General features: G+C 33.9%; 1 long non-coding RNA gene across 1 annotated transcript; it reads right to left on the bottom strand.

Moving 5' to 3' along the window:
• Positions 1-11,030: 11,030 nt before the first annotated feature.
• Positions 11,031-15,764, bottom strand: LOC127150743 (uncharacterized). The gene is made up of 3 exons (XR_007823298.1): positions 15,554-15,764; positions 15,174-15,274; positions 11,031-11,186 (listed from the first exon to the last, which is right to left on the bottom strand). It is a non-coding gene; the product is annotated as an uncharacterized LOC127150743 (long non-coding RNA).
• Positions 15,765-22,602: the final 6,838 nt, after the last annotated feature.

Raw genomic sequence — 22,602 nt, 5'->3', positions numbered from 1 at the left:
AACATACTACCAAAATGAAATTAGAAACATCTAAGTTCAATTCACTTCACCACGTTACTATTAAGAGTCACAAATACAACCAAAGTATGAAACAGAAACACTATGATAGTCTAGTCAATAGAAATATTACAAGTCTTGGATCAGAATTAGTTAGTAAACGCAGCGGTAATTGACAACTTATCAAAATCTGGAAGGTCATCAAGCTCCTTTTCATTTTCCATAACCACCCGGAATCCTACATAATCAATATGAAGAATTTACTAAATAATTTAAGATTTCACTAAAGTTACACATTACAACTACAAAAGATATCATGTAAAGATTTGAAAATACCTTCTTCAAATTTTGAAGCCTCTTCCAATTCATGTTGAATTTGAAGATGTATTGGATAAGAATTTAGCCAATTTTGAGTACATATGAGAGTCTCCACTGTTTTAGGAGCCAATGAGCAGTGTGATGAGTCAACAACACGTCCTCCAGAACTAAAAGCCGACTCAAATGCTACAGTAGAAACTGGAATAGCCAAAATATCTCTAGCCATATGACCAAGAACCTCAAATCAATCATTGTTCATCTTCCACCACTGTAGTATGTCAAAATCACCTTCGGTCCTAACATTGGCTTCCAACAAATAGATATCAATCTCCGATGACCCCTCTTCGAAAGGTGTAGTAACATCATCTTCAAATTCCTCAACAATCGTGTCGTAGACAAAATCTTCACTCACATTTTCATTTGAATCAAAATCAATATTAGCATCCAAGCCTGAAACAGTTTGTGTACTAGTTGTACTAGTACTACTACATCCTTGTCTACTCCCACTTCGAGTAGTACTATACTCATGAAAGAGACGTCTACAACATTGTTCCACTATATTTCCCATGGATTCAGCAACCTCGGGACCAAAAAAGTTTTTCAAACAAAAAGATACAAATCTTAATTTCTTTCGAGGATCCAACACAATAGCAACATACAACAACAAATTATTCCTTTCATTGTTTCCCCAATATTTCTCAAATTTTGCCTTCATGTTATTAGCCATTCCAACTAACAATGCATTTGCACTACCCGCATTCAAACGTATACAATTCTGAACTACTGTAATCTGATGGAAAACCAAGTTCGAAGTAGTATACAAAGAGCCCAAAATCTTCAATGTGACATCATAAAATACTTTTAAAAACCGTATTAACATCCTAGCATTTGTCCAATCTTCCTTATTCGGTGACATATCATGTCTATACGAGGCATCTTCATCTTCTAATCTATCAAAAGCTTTTTCAAACTTAACAGCAGCTTCAAGCATCATATATGTGGAGTTCCATCTTGTAGGAACATCAAGACACACATAACTCTTACAAGCAATTTTTTCAAGTTCAATGCACTTTTTAAATTTCAAAAAACGAGCAGGAGAAGACCTTATAAATCGCACGGCATATCGAATCCTATCAATACAATCATTATGTTCCTTAAAAGCATCAATTACTATAAGATTCAATATATGGGCACAACAACGAACATGCAGAAATTCCCCACCAAACAATAATCCTTTATTGAATTATTGAATCTCTTTAAAAGATAAGCAATAGCAGTGTCATTCGAACTTGCATTATCAACCGTCAAAGTCATTACCCTCTAAATGCCCCAATCCTTCAAATTCTTTTCAATGGTTTTACCAATAGTATCACCTTTATGATTCTCAATTGGACAAAAATTAAGTATTCTCTTATGTAATTTCCGATCAGAATCAATGAAATAGGCAGTTAGGACCATGTAATTAATATTTTGTCCCGATGTCCAACAATCAGTGGTGAGAGAAACTCTATACTTATTTTTTACAAACATGTCTCTCAAACGATTCTTCTCATTAACATACAACTTAAGCACATCTCTAACCACAGTAAATTGAGATGGAACAACAAATCTCGTATGATTTCCACATGTTAATTTATCCACAAACTTCTTAAACGCCTTACTGTCCACAAACTTAAAGGGTGTTTCATCAACTATGATAATCTCAACCAAAGCTTCCCGACAACCCTCTAAACTAAATGACTCACATACAAGTTGTGAAGAATTATCTCCAACATTGTCTTTAGGTTTAAAAGCTAATGTCATTTGAGTTTGGTCTCTCTTTTTGGTAAGGGTACATGTAGCACGAGGGTCATTAGGATCACCTTTAAGCCTCTCAAAGTGGTCCCAAACCATTGATTGTTTGACATTCTTCCTTATTTTCGAGGGATTTGGAACATCTTCTCTCTCATATGAATCAAGATCAACATCAATGGTTTTACGCTTGGCATCCGTATCTTCGTCCCTTACGATTTTTGAAGTTTCACAACTCCCATCACACTCTAACTCCATATCCGTTGAATCCACTTAATTTAACAGTATTGAGAGTAAAAAAAAATATATTCCATTTTAGTGTGTGTGGAAAGAATAAAAGAAACCCAAAGCTTAAAAATAACAAATCAATAGATATAGATATGGTAGGCAAAAATGATGATCAAGTTCAAAAGCAAGCTAGATAACTATTGCATGATACCGAAATTCAAGCAAAACTCATCAAATGAAACAAACCACAAAATTATAGATGAAATATTATCCAATATAAATGTTGTAAGATGAATTTAATCAACATAATAAAATTCAACTAAGACAATAGCTCATGAAATCGTATATTTTCTTCTTAGTTTTGAATGTATAATATGAGTTAGAAACTTTACCTTTTAAATAAGTTACTGATGTTATTGATATATATAATAAATCATTATATCTTTAAACAAATTTTGGTGAAAGATACTTAAGAAACAAATAAAATTGTTCTGAAGAAAAAAAGAAGAAAATTAATGATGGAAAGTTGTGTTGTGGGTGAAAATTAATCATCTTTTTTGGGTTCAAATAACAAATCAATTTAAAATCAAACCCAAACATAATTTGAATTCAAAATGTCCCCTAATTTGGGTCTGTTGTCTCTTTCTTTTCCATATTCTTCATAATCAAAAACCCCATTTCCAATTTTACATTAATCTGAACCCAAAAAAGTGTTCTTTCTTTTCCATATTCTTGTAATAAAAAACCCCACTTCCAATTTTCCATTAATCTGAATCCAAAAAAGTGTTAAAAAGAGAGAAAAATCTATTTTCAAACAGAAGCAAAAATCACTTCAAAAATGAGAAAACCCCATCTCATCAAAAATCTCTTCCTTTGATTTTTTCTTCACACACAAGCAAAAATCACTTCAAAAATTGGTAACTGTTTTTTCCCCTCACAAAAATGAGAAAACCCCATCTCTTTAGAACCTTTAAATTTTTTCATTCTTTTTCTTCTTCATTTCAATGGAGGAAGTTTTCTTCACACTTCATAGTTCACAACATCCCCTTTAATTGCTCCATTTTTTCAGTTCTATTTACATTTTCGTATACACATATATTCAGAAAGAAAAGAAAAAAAATACCTAATGGGTTGGGCGTGCGGCTGACAGCGAATGGAGTCACCGGCGGAGGCGATTGCGACGACCAACTGAGAGGGAAAAGGAGAGATGAAAGATTTGTGTCGGCGAGACTGTGTGATTTCGACGGCCAACTGAGAAACTGTGCGACTGCTGTGGAATCGTGGGTACTGGGGAGTCGGGGACTTTGGTCTGAACTCTGAAGCATGACCGCAAGATGAAATAACCTAAATTTACAGAAAATTATATATATATATATATATATATATATATATATATATATATATATATATATATATATATATATATATATATATATTTTTAAGAGGGAGTCGGTTCGGTCGGTTCACCAGACCGACCGACCTCATAGATTGAACCGACCGCTTGGACTCGGTTTTCAAACTGTAATAACCGAAACCCGACCGCCATAGTATTTTTTCGCTCGCCCGACATCGGTTCGTTCGGTTTCGGTCGTTCATTTCGGTTTTTTCGGTCCACCATGCTCACCCCTACTTAAAATTATGCATCCTAGTTGAAAACTCTAATTTTATTTAAGTAAATTTTCATAAATATACCATATTACTACAATATTTACGGTCTTTATAACAAAACCTGCTGGGATTTCTATCATCTTTTTTCCTTTCCTTTTTTTTTTCTGCGATTTCTTTTCATCGTCTTTCTTCTTTTCTTCTTTTTTTTTACGTCATTTAAATTTGGATAACCAAATCTGATTTCTTTCCATCGTCTTTTTCTTTTTCTTTTTTTTTTCACTGTGATTTTTTTCCATTGTCTTTCTTCTTTTCATTCTCTTTTTCTATGCTGTTTAGATTAGGGTAACCAAATAAGATCGTGTATAAAGAATCTTGAAAAAAATTGTTTAGATTGAAGAAGCCAAATTTAGATTGAAGAAGTCAAATCTAAAGGATCGTGTAAAAAAAATAAACGATCATGTACCAAAAGAATTAAAAAAATTCGTTTAGTCAAATCTAAACAATCGTGTACCAAAAAATCTTGAAAAAATAAACAATCATAGAAACAAATCTAAACAATCGTATACCAAAAGAATCTTGAAAATTTTCGATTATGTACCAAATTTTGAAAAAAAAATTGTTTAGATTTGAGGTAGTTTAAACGATCGTATAGCCAAATATAAACGACCAAATCCAAACGATCGTGTATCTAAATATCTAAGCGATCGTGTACCAAACGATCATGTACCAAATATATTACGTGCGTTGTTGACGGATAACCAAATTAAACAATAGAGTTGAAGAAAATAAATTGTTTAGATTTTGCTATCCAAATCCAAAAACGACCAAATCTAAATGATCCTGTACCAAATATATTTGCTATATTTAAAAATGGTAAATGTTTGAAAATACTTCAAACTTGAACTATGACATTAATGAATTATGTATTGATCTTAGACTAACTATTTTACAACAAGTTTTTGTTTTGAAATACTAACCTTTCATATATGTCCAACAAAATTTAAACATGTAATTTTTTTTTTAGTAAAATGAGAGTTGGAAGATTTGAATCATATGTCTCTTCGTTCTTACTCCCATTAACTCTATATTAGTTGAGTGCTTTAGCTTAAAAATGTGAAATTGGTACAATGCAAATAAAAGTCAATATTAAAAGAGTTGTGCATCTACATGAATGTCTCAACTACTAGCGTGCATCGCATACAGATAGATTTAATTTGACTGTATCCAAATGAAAAATGGACCAAAAAGTTTACTAATATAATAAAATTTCACTGTCTTATAGCATGGACTACTATTTGTGCACTAATAAACATGAAAAATATCTATTATGGACTATCGTTAATGAACTATGACAATTTCCTATGTTTGTAAATATTTTCCATAATTGTATAGTTTAAAATAGCTTTACTAAACTTTTGACCCTAAATTTTAAAAGGTTTAATTCAATCTTTTATATATACTAGTCACACTGCACCATATGTAAAAATTTTCACTTTATATACAATATCACTAAACTTTAGTTAAATATTACAATTAAATTATATAAGTAAAATAAGTATGGGTATCTTCCAATATTATTTCATTATAAATATTTCAAAATTGATGTTTATTTAAGGTTAATTTTCATAAATATAACAAAACACCAAAATGTTTACTGCCCATGTAACAAAATAAAAAAGTCAATGAAGCCGACCATTTTTTAAAATATTTCAGATTTGCCTCTCCTTTCCATCTTCTTTCTTCTCTTCTTCTCCTACAATGTTTCTTTTCCTTTCTATCGTCTTTCTTCTCTTCTTCTTCTGTGATTTTCTTTTATATTTTTTTTTGAAATCATGATGTTTGCTTTCAATCAATCATAAATCTTGTATTATTTTTTTTTTCAAACTGTTATTTGGTTCAAGATCATGTACCAAATATAGAAGATCTTGAAAAAAAATTGTTGGGATATTGGTACTAGAGATGTCCATTTAACTCACAGGGTCGAGGCCCGCAGGGACCCACCTCAAAAGGGGTGAGGAATCCCCGAATACATGGGGAATGGGGGAGAGAGTGGGGAAGTTTTTTTCCCATTGATAACATGGGGCCGAGGTCGGGAATACATTCCTCGACCCTAACCTCAGCCCTGTGCTGAACAAAAATATAATTAAAACCACACATACAACTAAGGAAATTTTCATAACTATAACAAACTACTAAAATATTTACGGCCCTTGTAACAAAGCCCATAGAGTCAGCAATTTTTTAACATTTTTAAAAATTCCCATGTTTTCCCTTCCGTCTTACTTTCCCTCTTCGCTACGAATTTTTTCTATCGTTTTTCTTCCTTTCCTCTACTTATTTTTCCGCTGCAATTTCTTTCAATCATCTTTCTTCTTTTTCTCTCCTTTTTTTACGTCATTTAGATTTGGGTAACCAAATATGATCTCTTTCTATCGTATTTCTTCTTTTTCTTTTTTTTTCACTATGATTTCTTTCCACGTATTTCTTCTTTTCCTCCTCTTTTTTTACGTCGTTTAGATTAGGATAACCAAATCTATAAGATCATGTATAAAGAATCTTGAAAAAAATCATTTAGATTGAAGTAGCAAAATCTAAACGATCGTGTAAAAAAATAAACGATTGTATACCAAGAATTTAAAAAAAAATCGTTTAGCTAAATCTAAATGATCGTTTAGCAAAGAATCTTGAAAAAATAAAGGATCGTATAAACAAATCTAAACGATCGTGTACCAAAAAAATCTTTAAAAATTCGTTTAGCCAAATCTAAACGATCGTGTAACAAAATTTGAAAAAAAAATATTATTTAGATTTGGGGTAGTCAAATCTAAACGATCGAGTAACCAAATTAAACGATCGTGTAACCAAATTAAACAATAGAATAAACAATAGAGTTGAAAAAAATAAATCGTTTAGATTTTGTTATCCAAATCCAAACAACCAAATCTAAATGATCATGTATCAAATAATAGTCAAATCTAAATAATGGTGTACCAAATATTTTACCCAGTTGTTGACAGCGTGGTTGATGAGGCATTTTTTGGTATTTTTCATTGTGGGCCTGTGGGTTTTTTCTTTTTTTGGAATTGTTCTATACAACATAAATATTTTGTAGCTTTGTTCTAATTTTTAAAAGACCCCATATAATTAAATACAAATATTAGGATAATTTTCATAAATGTAATAAAATACCAAACTATTTACGACCCGTGTAACAAAGCCCATGAAGTTAGCAATTTTTTATTCTCACTTCTTCTTGTTCGCGATTTCTTTATTTCCTCTTCCAAAATTTCTTCCTTCTTCATCATCTCTCATCTTTTTTTTTCTTCTTGGTACAAGATCTAATTGGTATTGGTACAAGATCTAAACGATCGTGTACTAATATCTAAACAATATTGGTTCAAGATCGTATACCAAGATCATTTAGATTTGATACAAGATCGTTTATATTTGATACAAGATTCTTTACCAAGCTCCAAATCGTCGTGTACCAATATCTAAACGATCTTGGTATAAGATCGTGTACCAAGATCATTTAGATTTGGAAGATTGGGCACAAGATCGTTTAAATTTGGTACAAGATCATGTACCATGATTGTATTACCAAGATTTGAACGATTGTGTACCAATATCTAAATGATCGTGTTCCAAAAGCTTTTCGTATGTATGTATGATCGATTAATTGTGGGACATTTTTGTTATTCATGTTGTGGCCTTTTCGGCCTTTTTCGTTTTCAAATTATTCTATTTGGTGTAAATATTTTCATGTTTTGTTTTATTAAAAAAACTCTTTATTTAATTTAATTGAGAAGTACATACAAGATTTTTAATTTTAATACGAAGTGATTTAAAAAAATAAATGATAACATTACTATCTAGATAATATATTCTTTTTATATATATAATATAATATGTATTGCATTCATTGGTAGATTGTAAGCCCTTGTTCCGCTTTCCTTTATTTTATTTATTTATTTAATATCTCCTAAATGGTGAAAAACAAGTTGGAATATTTTTTCTACTCCATGAAGATTGACTTATTTGAAAAGAAAATTTAGAACGAGTTTTATTTGGGTTTAAGACTTGAATTTTTTTAGATGTTGAAAAGAACGAAGATAAACCAAAAGGAAAGCTATTTATGAAGTGAGGGGCATAATGGTCTTTTCCTAATAAAATTTTATTGTTAAGTTCAAAAAAAAAAAAAAAAGAAAAGGAGAAAAAGAAAGAACATTTTTTCTCTCTTCTTCTTCTCCTTCCTCATTCTTCTAGAACGTCGACTGACCCCCCTTCGGTTGAAATTTCTTGTTCGACAACAATCTCTTCATCTCTTTCTCTCCTCCAGCCAACGCCATCACCCAATAAACCCCGTGCGTCGCTTGACTCATCGGACGACAACTGTACATCGACGTTCTTGCTTCTCCCTTTTGTGCGTTCGCCACGACGCACTTCAGTCACGACGTGACTCATTGATGCCAAACCAGTCGTCGTTGCACCGCCTAACTCGTCGAACGATGATCACCCCACACCGATTCAGTGACCACTTACTACTGGTCTCGCTGGTCGGCCCAAAACCCCTATTTCCTCTCCTTCAGCCGATGTACCACCCAGTCACCCCTTGTGCTTCTTAACTCGCCACTTATTTCCAGCCACACACCGTTGTTCGAAGCCATCGGAGTGATAGTTTTTGTAGTTCTTGTCATGAGTAGTTGGATCTTGGAGTTGGTTAAGGTTGCATTTTAGTGTATGTTAGTTGGGTTTGTGGAAGATTTTCGAATACCCATTAAGTTTAACTCTCTTTTTATAATAACCGTTACATTTTGATGCTAAATTTGAGTTCTTGGAAGGATTTAGCTGCTGTCCAACCTTTAGGAAACTCAGAATTGGGCGTTTTCACACAACTACTGTAAGATTCTAAGCTTTATGGAGTGAGTCTTGAATATCCATCTAATTTTAGTGATGATATTGAATAACTCATGATGTCAGATGCTTGATTTCGAATTTAGAAGGTACTTATGGTGCTGCCCATTGAAGTTTATATTACTAGGTTAGGTTCTTGGGAAGTTTTGGAGTATTTTCATTGAGTTGTCCTAGAGTTCTTGAATGTCTATTAAATTTAAGCGTTAAAATTGAATCACCTATGATACTCGGATCCTAAAGTTGAAAGGTCGAAATGGACTTTCCAATAACTTTGGAGTTCGCTTGGGTGTTACCTCTATAAGCTCGAAACATAAAATGGGTTTAGGTACTAGATTCGAATTTAGAAAGTTGTTAATATGTTGTCAAGGCGATTTCAACAAGCTTCCAATAAGGTTTGAAGTAAATCTAGTGAGTTCTCTATAGTTCTTGAATACCCATTTAGTTTTAGCATGAACTTGATATTAGCCATGATCTTTGAATGAAAAATTGGAGACTTTAGAGAATTATGAAGCCTTGTTCACCGCACTTATGATCGTCTAGGACAAGTGTGGGTAATCTCTTAAGTCATTGACTCGTTACTTTGACATTGAGATTGTTAATGGATCTAAACCTCTAATGTATGGATATTGGATATAAGAGCATATGGATTTAAAAGATGACTTAAGTTTAGGTGATTTTGGCGTTAGGAGTTTAAGTGGATGTTTAAGGGTCCAAAAGTGAAATTTTAGCCTAAATTAAAGCATGTGGTGAATGATACAAGGTTAATAAGAAAAGTGGGAATTCGACCCATTGAACCATAAGTAGCTTGAGTTGTCATGATGAAGTGTTTTAAAGATAGTAGTGATATCTTGATATGTGAAGATAACTGTGGGACATTGATCATTGTTTCAGGCCAAATTGAAGTGCATAAAGCGTATAACCTCGAGGGATCGAGTTATTGACTGTGAGTGGCTCATTTTCTAGCTTTCTTTATACTTATACATGTTATCTCATGATATTGCTTGGAAATTATCATGACTTAAACTTTTTATGATCACGTTTTCGTTTATGTTTAAATAATGTGTTTACGCATCGTGATTTTAAGAATGTTTATGACTTGAATTTTATAAAAGCGGGTTTCAAGTTCTTGTTTCCATTTATACTTAAACGATGTGTTTACTCATCACGATTTTAAGAATGCATATGGCTTGAACTCTATAAAATCGTGTTTCAAGTTTTTGATTATACATGATTTTGAAATATGATTAACCGATGTTTATGGTGAACGAGAAGGTGATTTCTATAAGGCTACGTGAATGTGTTTTCGTAGCGCCACCTATGGTTGTTAGGGGATTTTAGGATTCAAAGAGGCCGTGATCAAAGATCTGAGAACCTAAGCCTAGGTGAGCATATAAATGGAGGATTGCGATATGGCTTTGGGCCTAGATTAAACCATGATGGGTGGCTCTATATGCACATAGGAGCAAATATGGAGGTTGTTATTGTGGTAGGTGTTAAGTATGTATGAGCTCTATTTGGCCACGTGTTTCCTTATGGATATAGATCACGTGTGAGCTATTTTTGGCCATGTATTTAGTATGCTATCATAGTTGGATTTGATGGAGGTTGTTATTGTGGTAGGTGCTAAGTATGCGTGAGCTCCGTTTGGCTGCGTGATTCCTTGTGGATATGGATCACGTGTGAGTTATTTCGGGTTGTGTATTTAGTGTGCTGTCATGGTTGGATTGGATGGAGGTTGCTATCGTGGTGGGTACTACATATGCGTGAGCTAGTTTTGATCGCATGATTCTTCGGTCATGTGCGAGCTCTCTTTGGTCGTTTATTTAGACGCCTTGTCATGGTTGGATTGAGTACAAGTTCGTTGGTTTGATTAGTGGCTATGAGATAATGATGTTTTAACTATTATTTTACTACTGACGCATATTTACAGATTTTCTTTTTGAGCATGTTTTATGAGTTTTTACTTCTAAGAAACTTACCACTCACTGAATTTTCAACTTATGTTTTCAATGTTTTTCCCCCTCAAGTAGCGATTAAGGACCAATCATTGTTTGGACCTTGTCATCATTTGTAGATCATCATTTTTTGTATGTATATGATGGATAGCATACAAACGTAGCGGAAGAAGGATCGAAAAATTACTTTATATGCAACTAAACACTTAGAGATTAACATACTAAATACTACCCCAATTACACTAGTTAGGGTCAAAAGAAAATCTTACCATTGAAGCTTTTCCTGACTTCTTCAAACCTTCTCATGATCACGAATCTGGGACCACCACTAGTGTTGAACCGTTATTCTCCAGACTTAGAATCGGGTTGTGGGACCTGTTAAGTGAAGGAATTTGAGAAAGAGATGAAAATTGAGGAAGAGATTGGTTGAGATTTTAGAGAAAAAATTATTTATTTTGTAATTCAAAAGTACAAAATTGGCAAAAACTCTCTTCAATATGAAAAATACCCTATTTATAAACTAATTACTAATTGCATGTAATTAGTTTATTAAATCTCAACACCTAATAATCCACTAACAATTAGTGAAACTTAGTGGGCTAGCTGTTTACATCTCATGTAGCCACCTATCCCACTAAGTGCTAGTGGGATTATCCAACAAAATGTTGGATTTTCCCACTAACTTAGTCCAAGGGCATTTTGATCATTTGACCATTAAAGCCAAAGTCAAACTTTGACTTTTTTAAGTCAAAAGTCAACAATTTGACTTTTTACTAGTTTATCCGTCTCGACTAATTTCAACCTCTCGAGCATGAATCCATATTCATTTTTATGAAATTCAAATCACATTTGAATATAAAGTCGGTCAAAATTTGACTTTTTAAAGTAAAAGGTCAACAGTTTGACTTTTTACAACTTTGACCTTTTCCATCAATTCCAAGCTTCCAAATATGAATCCATATTTATATTTTAATATTTAAATCACATTTAAACTATAAATCTCTATAACTGACGACTATATCACATTTATTCGTCGGTTTCTTTCTCTCTACCTAATTCGAACAATTCGAATTATTCTAACATATTGTTCTAAGTTAATTCCATATGAGCTAGCGAGGGAAACAATGGAACATTAGATCATGGGCTCCAACAATCCGTGATTAACTGGCTAAACTATTTTAGACCTAGTTAATCAACATTCGTTAACTAACGGGTCATTCCACTAAAGTCTCGTAGTTGCACTTCCATCACTATAGATATATTTGTGTTCATATGATATAACCATGATTAGTAAGTTAATCCTTCACAAGTTGTTCGTAACCTCGGCTGGGTCAAAATACCTTTTTACCCCCAAGACTACTTCTTGTTCCTTAAGTCCCACTGATCCACTATTGAACATTTGGTTTAAGGTCCAACCTATAAACTAAATTCCTCTCGGGCTAATGAGAGGGTGGGATCCCTTGTTCAAGACTTTGATTCAGTCCTTAAGGGAACAACCTATCTACTAACCCTAAAACACAAGTAGGAGTGAACTCCGTCTAGCACATTATGTTCTTAACCATCCATCCTGTCTTACCCCTGAAATGGGAGACTTATTGGGCTAGAACCGTTGAGTTGTCCTCACTTATACAGATCTAAGGATAATCTCATTTGAACAGAAGTTCATAGTTAGCTCAGGATTAAGATTAAGTTACCTAGGTCATCATAATCGAAATAGTCAGTTTATATAGATAGTCAGCGGTGTTATAACTTAAAAGTGAGTATTTCATGGTTTCAATCTTATGAAAACTCTTTACATAGGATGCCCCCACTCCCATGTCTCTATATGAACGATTCAGGATCACTTCGTTTGTACTAACTACAAAGCGGGCCACATCCATAGCGTTTCCAGAATAAGGCGTCCAATGTTATTCATACACTATAGACCGTTTGGGCTATATACTCGAACTTGATCCATCTTTATATCTTTACATAAAGTTCAAGTCTACACTAGATAGCCTCTAGACTTTAGTTTATTGGATTCAAGGTTATAGTATTCTAATCTGACTAATAAGTTCTCAATAATCACTTTATTGAATAGAATATAATTTAAACTACAAACTACGAGTTTTAAGACATAAATTCCAACAGTATATAGTTAACTTTTGTATTACTTCATGGGGAGGTTAGATGTAGCAAGAGAGCTTAAGGACTCGTGTTTTGAGAAATCCTTCATTAGACTGTAATCATTTTGTATGTAATATCTAGTTTCAATCTTAACCCTACTTTAAACTCTGAAATTGTCTGGATGAGTGTGTGGTGAGACACACTTGTTGTGATGTGGATTATGAAGTTTGCTTTTATACATATAGAAGTGAAAATATCTTCCTTTTTAGGTTTGGTTAACCCATATTTTAAGGGACATGCTGCTGAAATTTTTACAGAAATTCTTGAAAAGTGTTTTACAAATCTTACTTTTAAAAAGGAATGTTTCTTAAAAGTAGATTCACACCACGTTCTAGGTTAGAGGGGAAAACCTAGAACAAAGTGTGACATAGATAATATTAATGAGAAGTGAATCTATTGTTATATTTTAAATCCCATTAAAGTAAGATGAGTTTTCTCAAGTTTCTCCCCATTTGGAATGTAATTTCTCAAATCACTTTGTATAAAACTACATATATAATATCTTGCATATACTTGCGTTTGCAAAAATAGCAAAATATTTATAATAATAGGGCACATGTCACTACATTTTCTAAATTGTAAAAGTAGAAAAGTAAAACGTGGATAGCTCTTTGATAGTCCTCTAATAGTCGTATGATATATCTAATTACTTGTCATATTTTTCATATTTGCAATATGTAAAAAAGAATGCTATAGGCTACTTTTTTCTAAATTTTTTTGTCATATGATGCAATTTTTTCCTGTACTTTTTAATATTTCTTATAGGTACTACTGTTCACACGAGATTTTTGGAGAAATTTGATTCGTGGAGTTGAACTTGTGTTGATGTGGTATTTATGTTGATTTGATGGGATTTGATCTCTAGAATTTGATCATATGATTCACGGCTGGATACTTGCACTTGATTTGAGGAAGTGGAGCACGTGATGTTCTAGAAGTTGGAGTTTTGGAAGAAAGCTTGTATGTTAAAAGGAGTTTCAATCTTCAAATGAGCTTTAATCTTCGAGGGCAGTCGGCTTTAGGAGTTAGGGAGTCTTCTAACTCTTGGGAGAATTCTCTCTTAGACCATTTGGAGTAAAAAAATTTCAACCCTTACAAATGAAGACAACTCCTCTGTTTATAGAGTTCTCTGGTGGACCTTTATGAACTTGGGCTTAGTTGGTCCATGAACCAAACCCATGGACTCAACCACACGGGTTTGGGTTATATTTAACTTTTTGGCTAAATTAAGCTTGTTTTTGGACTCAATTGAATTTTAGTTCAATTAAATAATTACCAAAATAATTAATTTGATCCAACGGTCATACTAAAGACATGTGGCATCACCAGAATTGACCAATTTATGTCTTTAATTTTAATTTGGCACACATGCCAATTTTTAATTAATCGCAAATCCAATTATTTTAGTAAATGACGTGGTAATTTGTGATTGGTTCCAAAATTTCTTAATCAACAAATGCCCCCTTTTCGAGATTTATGCATGTATATGGGTGGGTGAATCTCGAAAAAGAAAAATTTGAAGTCAAAATACAAGCACTTTTGTGCTCAATTTGACATATCAAATTAATCAAATTATGAATTTAGTACATGAGTTTGATTTAAATTTGAAATAAGGATTGGATTATGGCCAAACCTTAATTTGAGAAAAGTTCCAGGTTTTATCTGCAGCTTACCTTGATTTAAGGATAAAAAATTAAATTTGATTTTTTTTTATAAAATTTGAAACTAACCAAATTTTAATTTTGAGGTAAGGATGAGGTTTGTATCATACCTTAATTTGTTTTGAGGATGCACAAGAATTTGGAATGAACGATTTTAATTTTGAGATAAAAATGACCAATTCTAATTTTGAGATAAATATGAGACCTTAATGTAGGGATAAAGTTAGATTTATGGCTCCAATTTAATTTTGAGATAAAAATGGAGGTCATATATACAAGTTAATGCCTGTCAAATAACCAGAACCGAATATTAGAAACCTAAATTTTATGATCTTTAAATGTTATGCTTGACATGGCTCATTAAGGATAATGCTAAAGAAGTCTATCTTTAAGAACAATAAACCATATTCCACACATTTCTCAAAATTTTCCAGATTCGCAACATAACATTCAAATGATCATAACTCTTCCAATACTTATCCAAAATGAGATTTCTTTATGTCAAAATCTTCTTTTGAGGTCCTTTAAAACATACCTGAAGACATGAAATTCTGATTCCCTATGTATAATCTCAGATATCCCTCGAAACCGAACCACTCCAACAATCGCGTACACCACGACCCCTTTAATTTGTCCCTACAATTTAACTTATTTTTAGTCATTTTTTGTTCACAATTTCTTCATAATAGTTGTATTAAATTGAATAATCTTTTTAACCATACTAAATAGAGATCCTAACTCCACCGGTACACCCTTAAATACTAAACAAAACCAAAGATCTCCTGATTACACGTGAAAACCACCTGCCTTTTTTTTCTTTGTCAAAATTCACCCAATGAACATCAGAATTTGCTCAAGCTTTCTTCATAAAATTTTTTTAAAAATGAATTAGCTTTCAGTAAATTTAAACCTTACCTCTTAATTCTGTTTGTTTAGCTTGGAATCAATAAAAAACCAGAGATGTGTTTAGTGAACTATAGAGAAGTTGAACTTCTTCAACAAACACTTCTTGAACTTCTTCAACAAACACTTCTTGAACTTCTTCTTCTTCCTTTCTCAGCCTTCTTCCCTTTGAAGTTCCTTTGAAATTTGGTGCAGAAATGGTGAAGAAATGGATGAGGGAAACTTGGCGGTGGAAGGAAAGAGAAGAAGAAAAGAAAAATGGAAATTTTCTTCTCTTTTTCCTTCCTTTTTATCCTTTCTTTTCTTTTCTTTTCTTTTTTCCTTTTTCTTTTGATAGAAAAAAACCATTAATTATATACTTAATCTCCAATTTCTTTTATTCCTTTCATATTAAAAAATTCCAAAGAAAAATATCGAGTTTACACTAAGACACCTCTAAACTTGTGCGAACTTGAATTTCAAGAAACATTAAGAAAGCCTCAGAATTTGATTTTGATGAACTTTTAAACTTGTGTGAACTTAATTTCAAGAAACATTCACAAAGCCTCAGAATTTGATTCTGAGGAACTTCTAGACTTGTGTGAACTTGAATTTCAAGAAGCATTAACAAAGCCTCAGAATTTGATTCTGAGGAACTTCTAAACTTGACGATGGAGTGTTGAACTTTATAGGAGTGATGCCCCTTATAAGCATCTAATTTTGCAGCCTCTTGCTCCTAGTGCAGTACCTCTTTAATTTGTTATATTGCCCCCAACAGGACCTCTTGAACTTTAAGTTGAAATTTTTCAACGAGAATGAACAGCATCAATTGCTAGTGTCATGCTTTATGTGATCATGACAGTACTCTTGTTTTCCATTCTTCTCAACTGAGTTTTGTTTTTTACTGGATTGAACTTAAAGTTTCCCTTAAGCTACCTATGTATCCTTTACAATATAGGGATCAAGTTATAACGTAGTTTAATTGATTTTTTTTACTGGACTTAACTTGAAGTTTCCCTTAAGTTGCCTACATACCCTTTATAATATAGGGATCAAGTCATAATGTAGTTCAACTTATTTTTTTGTTACATAATGATGTTAAGCATAAAATTTCTTGAGAAACTTAATGTTGATTGGACCAATTTTTAATCCAACTCGATCAACAATCTTATGTGCGCCATTTGTGTAAACTTCTTTGACAATGTAGGGTCCATCCCATTTAGGTGTGAGCTTATTTCCTGTATGTCTCGTTATGGTGATCAATCTTCTTACAGCAGATCACCAACTTGAAAGGAGCGAGGTTTAACATGCTTATCAAAAGCTTTAGACATTCTTGCTTGGTAACATTCCAATGCTTGCTGAGCTTCTAATTGCTTTTCATCAAGTGCTTCTAACTCTTGAAGACGTACCTTGACATTGTCGTCAGTAGTCAACTTCTCTTCCACTGCCATTCTTAGTGATGGGATTTCTCTTTCGAGGGGATCGACAGCCTCTACACGGTAAACAAGTGAATATGGTGTAACCCCTGTAGGAGTGTAATGAGTGGTTCAATAAGTCCACAATGCTTCATCGAGCCTTTCTTGCCAATCCCTCTTCGACTTGGAGACAATTTTCTTCATAAGATTGCATAATGTTTTGTTGAATACTTTTGCTAGTCCATTCACAGCTACATTGTACATGGATGACTTGTATTACTTGAATTTGAATTTTCACATAATTTGTCTATCATGCTATAGAAGAATTGCCCCCCATTATCCATCATGATCTAATGAGGAATACCGTATCGATAGATGATGTGGGTATGAATAAAGTCTGCCACTATCTCCTACTTGACCTCTCTCAAGGGAATGGCCTCAACCTACTTTGAGAAATAATTTATTGCTGCAAGGATATAAGAATGCCTTGTTGATGATTTTGCTGTAATGGGGGCCAATCAGATCGAGTCCCCAAGCCTCGAACGATCGGGAAGCCACAATTGGATATAAAGGCTCTAAAGGTTGGTGTATGAAGTTTGCATGTTATTGACAAGCTTCACATTGAATCTTGGATCATCTTAGGCCAGTAGTAGTCTATTCTTCTTAACTGAAATTAAAGCCTTGGTTATGATTGATGTGCTCCACAGACGCCTGCATACGTTTCCTTTAGAGCTTTTATCGCCTCTTCCTTTCCAAGACATTGAAGGAAGAGTCCTTCAAGAGAACGACGATATAAGGTTCCCTTGTAATAAATGAAAGTGTGCAGCCCTTCTTCATGCCTCAATTTTATGACGAGGATCCTTTGGAGGCTTTCCATGTTTAAGATACTCTATGATAGGTCGACACCAATCTTCTTCATCAATCAAATTGGATGACATCACGTTCGCTTTCTGACATTCAGAAAAAATTGCAGGCATAATCCGTCGTTGACAAAGCGATATATTTAAGGTTATATTCTCCGACATTGTTAAGGTAGTAGCCAAATTTGCTAATGTGTCCGCTCTCTTGTTTTTTGTTCTAGGGACATGTACCAGCATTACACTATCAAACTTTTCCATCAATTGTCGAGCATAAGTAAAGTATGGCTTTAAGTATTCGTGTTTCATGTCATACTGAAGCGATAGCAGATTGATTATCAACTTTGAATCACCATAAATTTCTATGAATGATACTCCGATCTCCAATGCCATTTGAAGGCCAATTATTAAGGCCTGATATTGAGCCATATTGTTCGAGCACAATTCAGCGAGCGTAAAGCTATAAGGTAACATATGTTTCTTAGGAGAAATGAGGATGATGTCTACCCTCGCACCACTTCTTTACGCTGCACCATCAAAATACATAGTCCAAGGTTTCATAACTTCCATGAAGAAAACTTTATTGTTTGGCAAACTTCACATAACTTTCAATCTGACGGAATTGGGTGGTTTACTAGAAAGTCTGCCAGCGCTTGTCTTTTTATTGCCTTTTAGGGAATATAGACAATGTCATATTTTTGGAGTAGAACTGCCCATTTGGCTAAGCGTCCAGAGATAATTGGCCTGGATAGAACATACTTTATAGGGTCTGCCTTTGCTACTAGATGAACCGTGAAGGCTTGCATATAATGCCTCAACTTATTGATGGCAAAGAAAAGTGTTAGGCACATTTTCTCAATGGAAAAATAGTTAACTTCAGCCCTAACTAAGGTTCTACTTAGATAGTAGAGAGCACGTTCCTTTCCCTTCTCCTTCTCATTTGCCAACAATGCACCTAGAGACCTTTCTTGTGCAACTATGTACAATATTAATGGCTTGCCAGGTACTGAAGCTCCTAATACTGGGGGATTAAGCAAGTATTTCTTTATGCTATCAAAAGCATTCTGACAAGTCTCATCGTATACAAAAGTTTCTCCTTTTTGTAGAGAATTTTGAAAAGGTTGGCACCGACCGGCCAGATTGGAGATGAACCTTTGAATGTAAGCCAATCGTACTTGAAGACTTTTAAGATCACGAAAACTCTTTGGCCTTGGCATCTTCTGGATGGCATCAATCTTGGACTTGTCTATCTCAATCCCTTGGTGTCTTATAATGAAGCCAATAAACTTTTCTGAAGTCACATCGAACGCGCACTTGAGAGGGTTCATCCTTAGCTGTTATTTTCGCAAATGGTTGAACACAACTTTTAGATTCTTCAAATGGTCTTGTTGTCTCTTGGATTTGATCACAAGGTCATCAACATAGCACTCGACGTACTTATGTAGTATATCATCAAACATTTTTTGCATAGCACGTTGATAAGTAGCACCATTATTTTTCAATCCAAAGGGCATCACCTTATAACAGTATATTTCCCTTTGGAGTTCTAGAGGCTGTCATTTCTTCATCTGAGAGGGTCATTCGTATTTGGTTATATCTAGATGACCCATCTATAAAGGACAGTACCTCATGTCCAGTAGTTGCATCAATCATGATTTCTGTGATGGGCAAAGGAAAATCATCTTTAAGGCATGCATTACTCAGGTCACAAAAATCTACACAAACGCAAAGTTGCTCATTCTTTCTTCTGATAGGGACAACGTTTGCTATCTATGTTGGATATTTGATCTCGCGAATGAATCCTGCTTTAATAAACTTGTTGATTTCAATCTTGATTTAGGAAATAAGATCTGGTCGAAAATGTCATTGCACTTGCTTAATCAGTCGATACCCTTGTTTGATTGTGAGATTATGGACTGCTACTTTTGGATCAAGTCTTGGCTTCTCCTTGTACGACCAAGCAAAGATGTCTCTGTACTTAGTGAGTAAACTCATGTACTTACCCTCCTTTTCACTAGAGAGAGATGCACTAATGAAAGTTAGGCGTGGTTCCTCTACTGTACCAAGGTTCACCTCTTTTAGCTCATCTACAGTAGATTGGCCACCATCTTCTAAACTCTGTAGGACATCTTCCGCATCTTCTTCAGGAGTTCCAATCTCTGATTCCTCAATAATGGTGGTGTGATGACATGAGGTTTCACCTTCTCTTTATTATGAGCCTTCCTTTTCAAGATTAGTTAGTATAACATCATGCATTTTCACCTTCAACGAACCTTGACTTGTATTGAGAGTAACACAAGTTTTTCTTTTCATTTGGAAAGGAACATTGCTATGAATTTCTCCATATCCCTTTGCCGCACAAAGAAACTCCTTAACCATGGCAATTCTTGATGTCTGTATGCTTAATTCGATGCCAAACTGATGCGCGAGATGTTGATTCCTTCTTCTTTGTATCTATGTTGGAACTAGTCTAGACATGTAGGCCTTCATCCTCAAGACAATAAAAATTTGGAGCACGGGGTGTTTGTATATTTTTCTTTTTAGCCATGCCTAGCCTTTCAAAGGTTGATAGTCATGTAGTTATCAAGGCCTGACATGTGCTTTTCTCTTTTCTAGAGGTCATAGTTAGCCTTCGAAAGGCTGAATGTCGATCAAGGCTATATGTTGATTGGTGACCTTCTCTTTCTACCTCCGTTATGCTTAGTCTTTCAAATACTGGGTTGTGTGAAACATGCGGTCTAATTCGGTCAAGTGCTAAGGTCCTCTAACTGTCACCTTCTTTTTCTTCCATACTATCAACCTCCTCTATAGTTATATGATTGGTGTAAACCACTCTTTCATTCCCCTTTTTAGTTATACGGATTGACTCTGGCGACTTGTATCCGAATCCTTTTCTTGACATGGGTATAGCATATCCTTCTCGTAAAAGCTTCTTTTGGGTTGAAGAGAGCTTAGACTATTCATGAATTTTCAAGCTCAATTCAGTGTGAGCTGTGAAGTCATAGCCTGTTTTCACCATCAATTTGTAAGACTTGGGGTTGAATTCATCTCTCTTCACCTTTGAGGCAAGTTTGCTTCCATCAAGTCTATCTTTATCTCTTGCTTTGTTATTTTAGTAAGTGGTATTGTCACACCCTCTCCCGAACTACTTGCTAGCTTAGCTCGAAAGACGGCGTGTAGTCAGCAGACATCACTATCCTCTAATGATACCTGTTGACTCTACTGAACTATGAAACCTGGTAGACTTGCTATTTTCTACATGAAATACTATTTATGCATAAAATACAACGAAACGGTAATAGACCCGCTAACACACACTTGTATCGATACCCTGACTCACCCATGTGAAACATTTACTTGGATAAACTATTTAAATGCAAAACATAAAAAACATTTACAAAGTGAATTGAGGAGTATACCCAACTTAAAGTTCAACAACTTCAGACACCGGGAGCTCGACCTCTACCTGAAAAGTGAGAGAATAGTCTAAAGGTGAGTTAATAAGCCCCGTGATTGATTGGTTATAAAACTGTTATTTGATAAATCTGAGCATGTGATAAATCGCTATTAAATAAATAATAGGTAAGCAAAGCGTTAACCATAAATATTTTAAAAGAACAACTTCTTCAAATATTCAAATCTATATTTATAAAAGCTAGCAAAGCATTTACAACTAACATGACAACATTACGTTGTATAGGGCACATCCAGTACAACCAACATTTATTAACTCTATAATGTAATGGGGCCCGTCTAGCACTCCCATCATCTTTGCCATAGTGGGGTTCACCCAACACTCATGACAGCTTCGTTGTCACGGAGTATACTCAACGTCAACATCGAAAAATAACCCGTGTGCACATGGTATCCTCTAGCCTCATACTCAAGATCTCAGTCATGTAGTCAATGAGAAAATTTCATAAATCATCTAAAGTATTAAAATATGTCTGCTTATCTTTTATCTTGCTAAAAGCTCAAAATTTACTCAGCTCATTCATGAAAAACTATAGTTTTTAAAACAAAACTTGATAATTCATACTGTGCTTGAAACACTGTGGTTCAAATACTTCCCATACATTTAATAATCATATGCTAGCATAAATTTTCATTAAGAAATCTAGTCTCGAAACTCATACTTGAAAATGGTCATGGAATTCAAATGATTTTCATAGATTCGTAAATAAAGGTATAAAGCAATCAAACATAAATAACAATTATAGAAAATATTTTCAAAACTAGTTTTGTCACTCACTGTCTTGAGCTAGATCCTTGGTCTATAAGCTCGATTTAATTCTTTTCGGTTTGTCAACTACCAAACCAAGTATTAGAACCCTTAAATATTTTGGTTTTCTAAAGATAGACTTAACATGTCGCACTAAAGATGATGCTCACGAATTCAAAGCTTAAGAAATAAAATCTTATTCCAACAACTCTCTGCATTTTTTAGATTTTCAACACAAACTTCAAATAACCATAACTCCCTCAATACTTAATCAAAATGAGTGTTCTTTATATCAAAATCTTCATTTGGATCTCCTCTATAATTTACCTGAAGACATGTAAACCAAACTCCCAATTGAAAATCTCAGAAACACCTCAAAACAAAACTACTCCAAAATCGTACACTTTGTAGACCTTCAACTTGTCCTTGTAATTTAATACATTTCTCGTCATAATTGGACCTCAACATCTTCATAAAAGTTATAGGAAATTTAATAAGCTTCCAAACCATATTAAATAGAGATTTTAACTCAATGTGTACGCACTGAAACACTAAAAAGACCAGAGGATATTTGATTTCACGTGGAAA

Source organism: Cucumis melo, chromosome 1 (assembly GCF_025177605.1).
Source record: "Cucumis melo cultivar AY chromosome 1, USDA_Cmelo_AY_1.0, whole genome shotgun sequence".
Classification (NCBI taxonomy): Eukaryota; Viridiplantae; Streptophyta; class Magnoliopsida; order Cucurbitales; family Cucurbitaceae; genus Cucumis; species Cucumis melo.
This window is presented reverse-complemented; position numbering and strand designations above follow the sequence as displayed.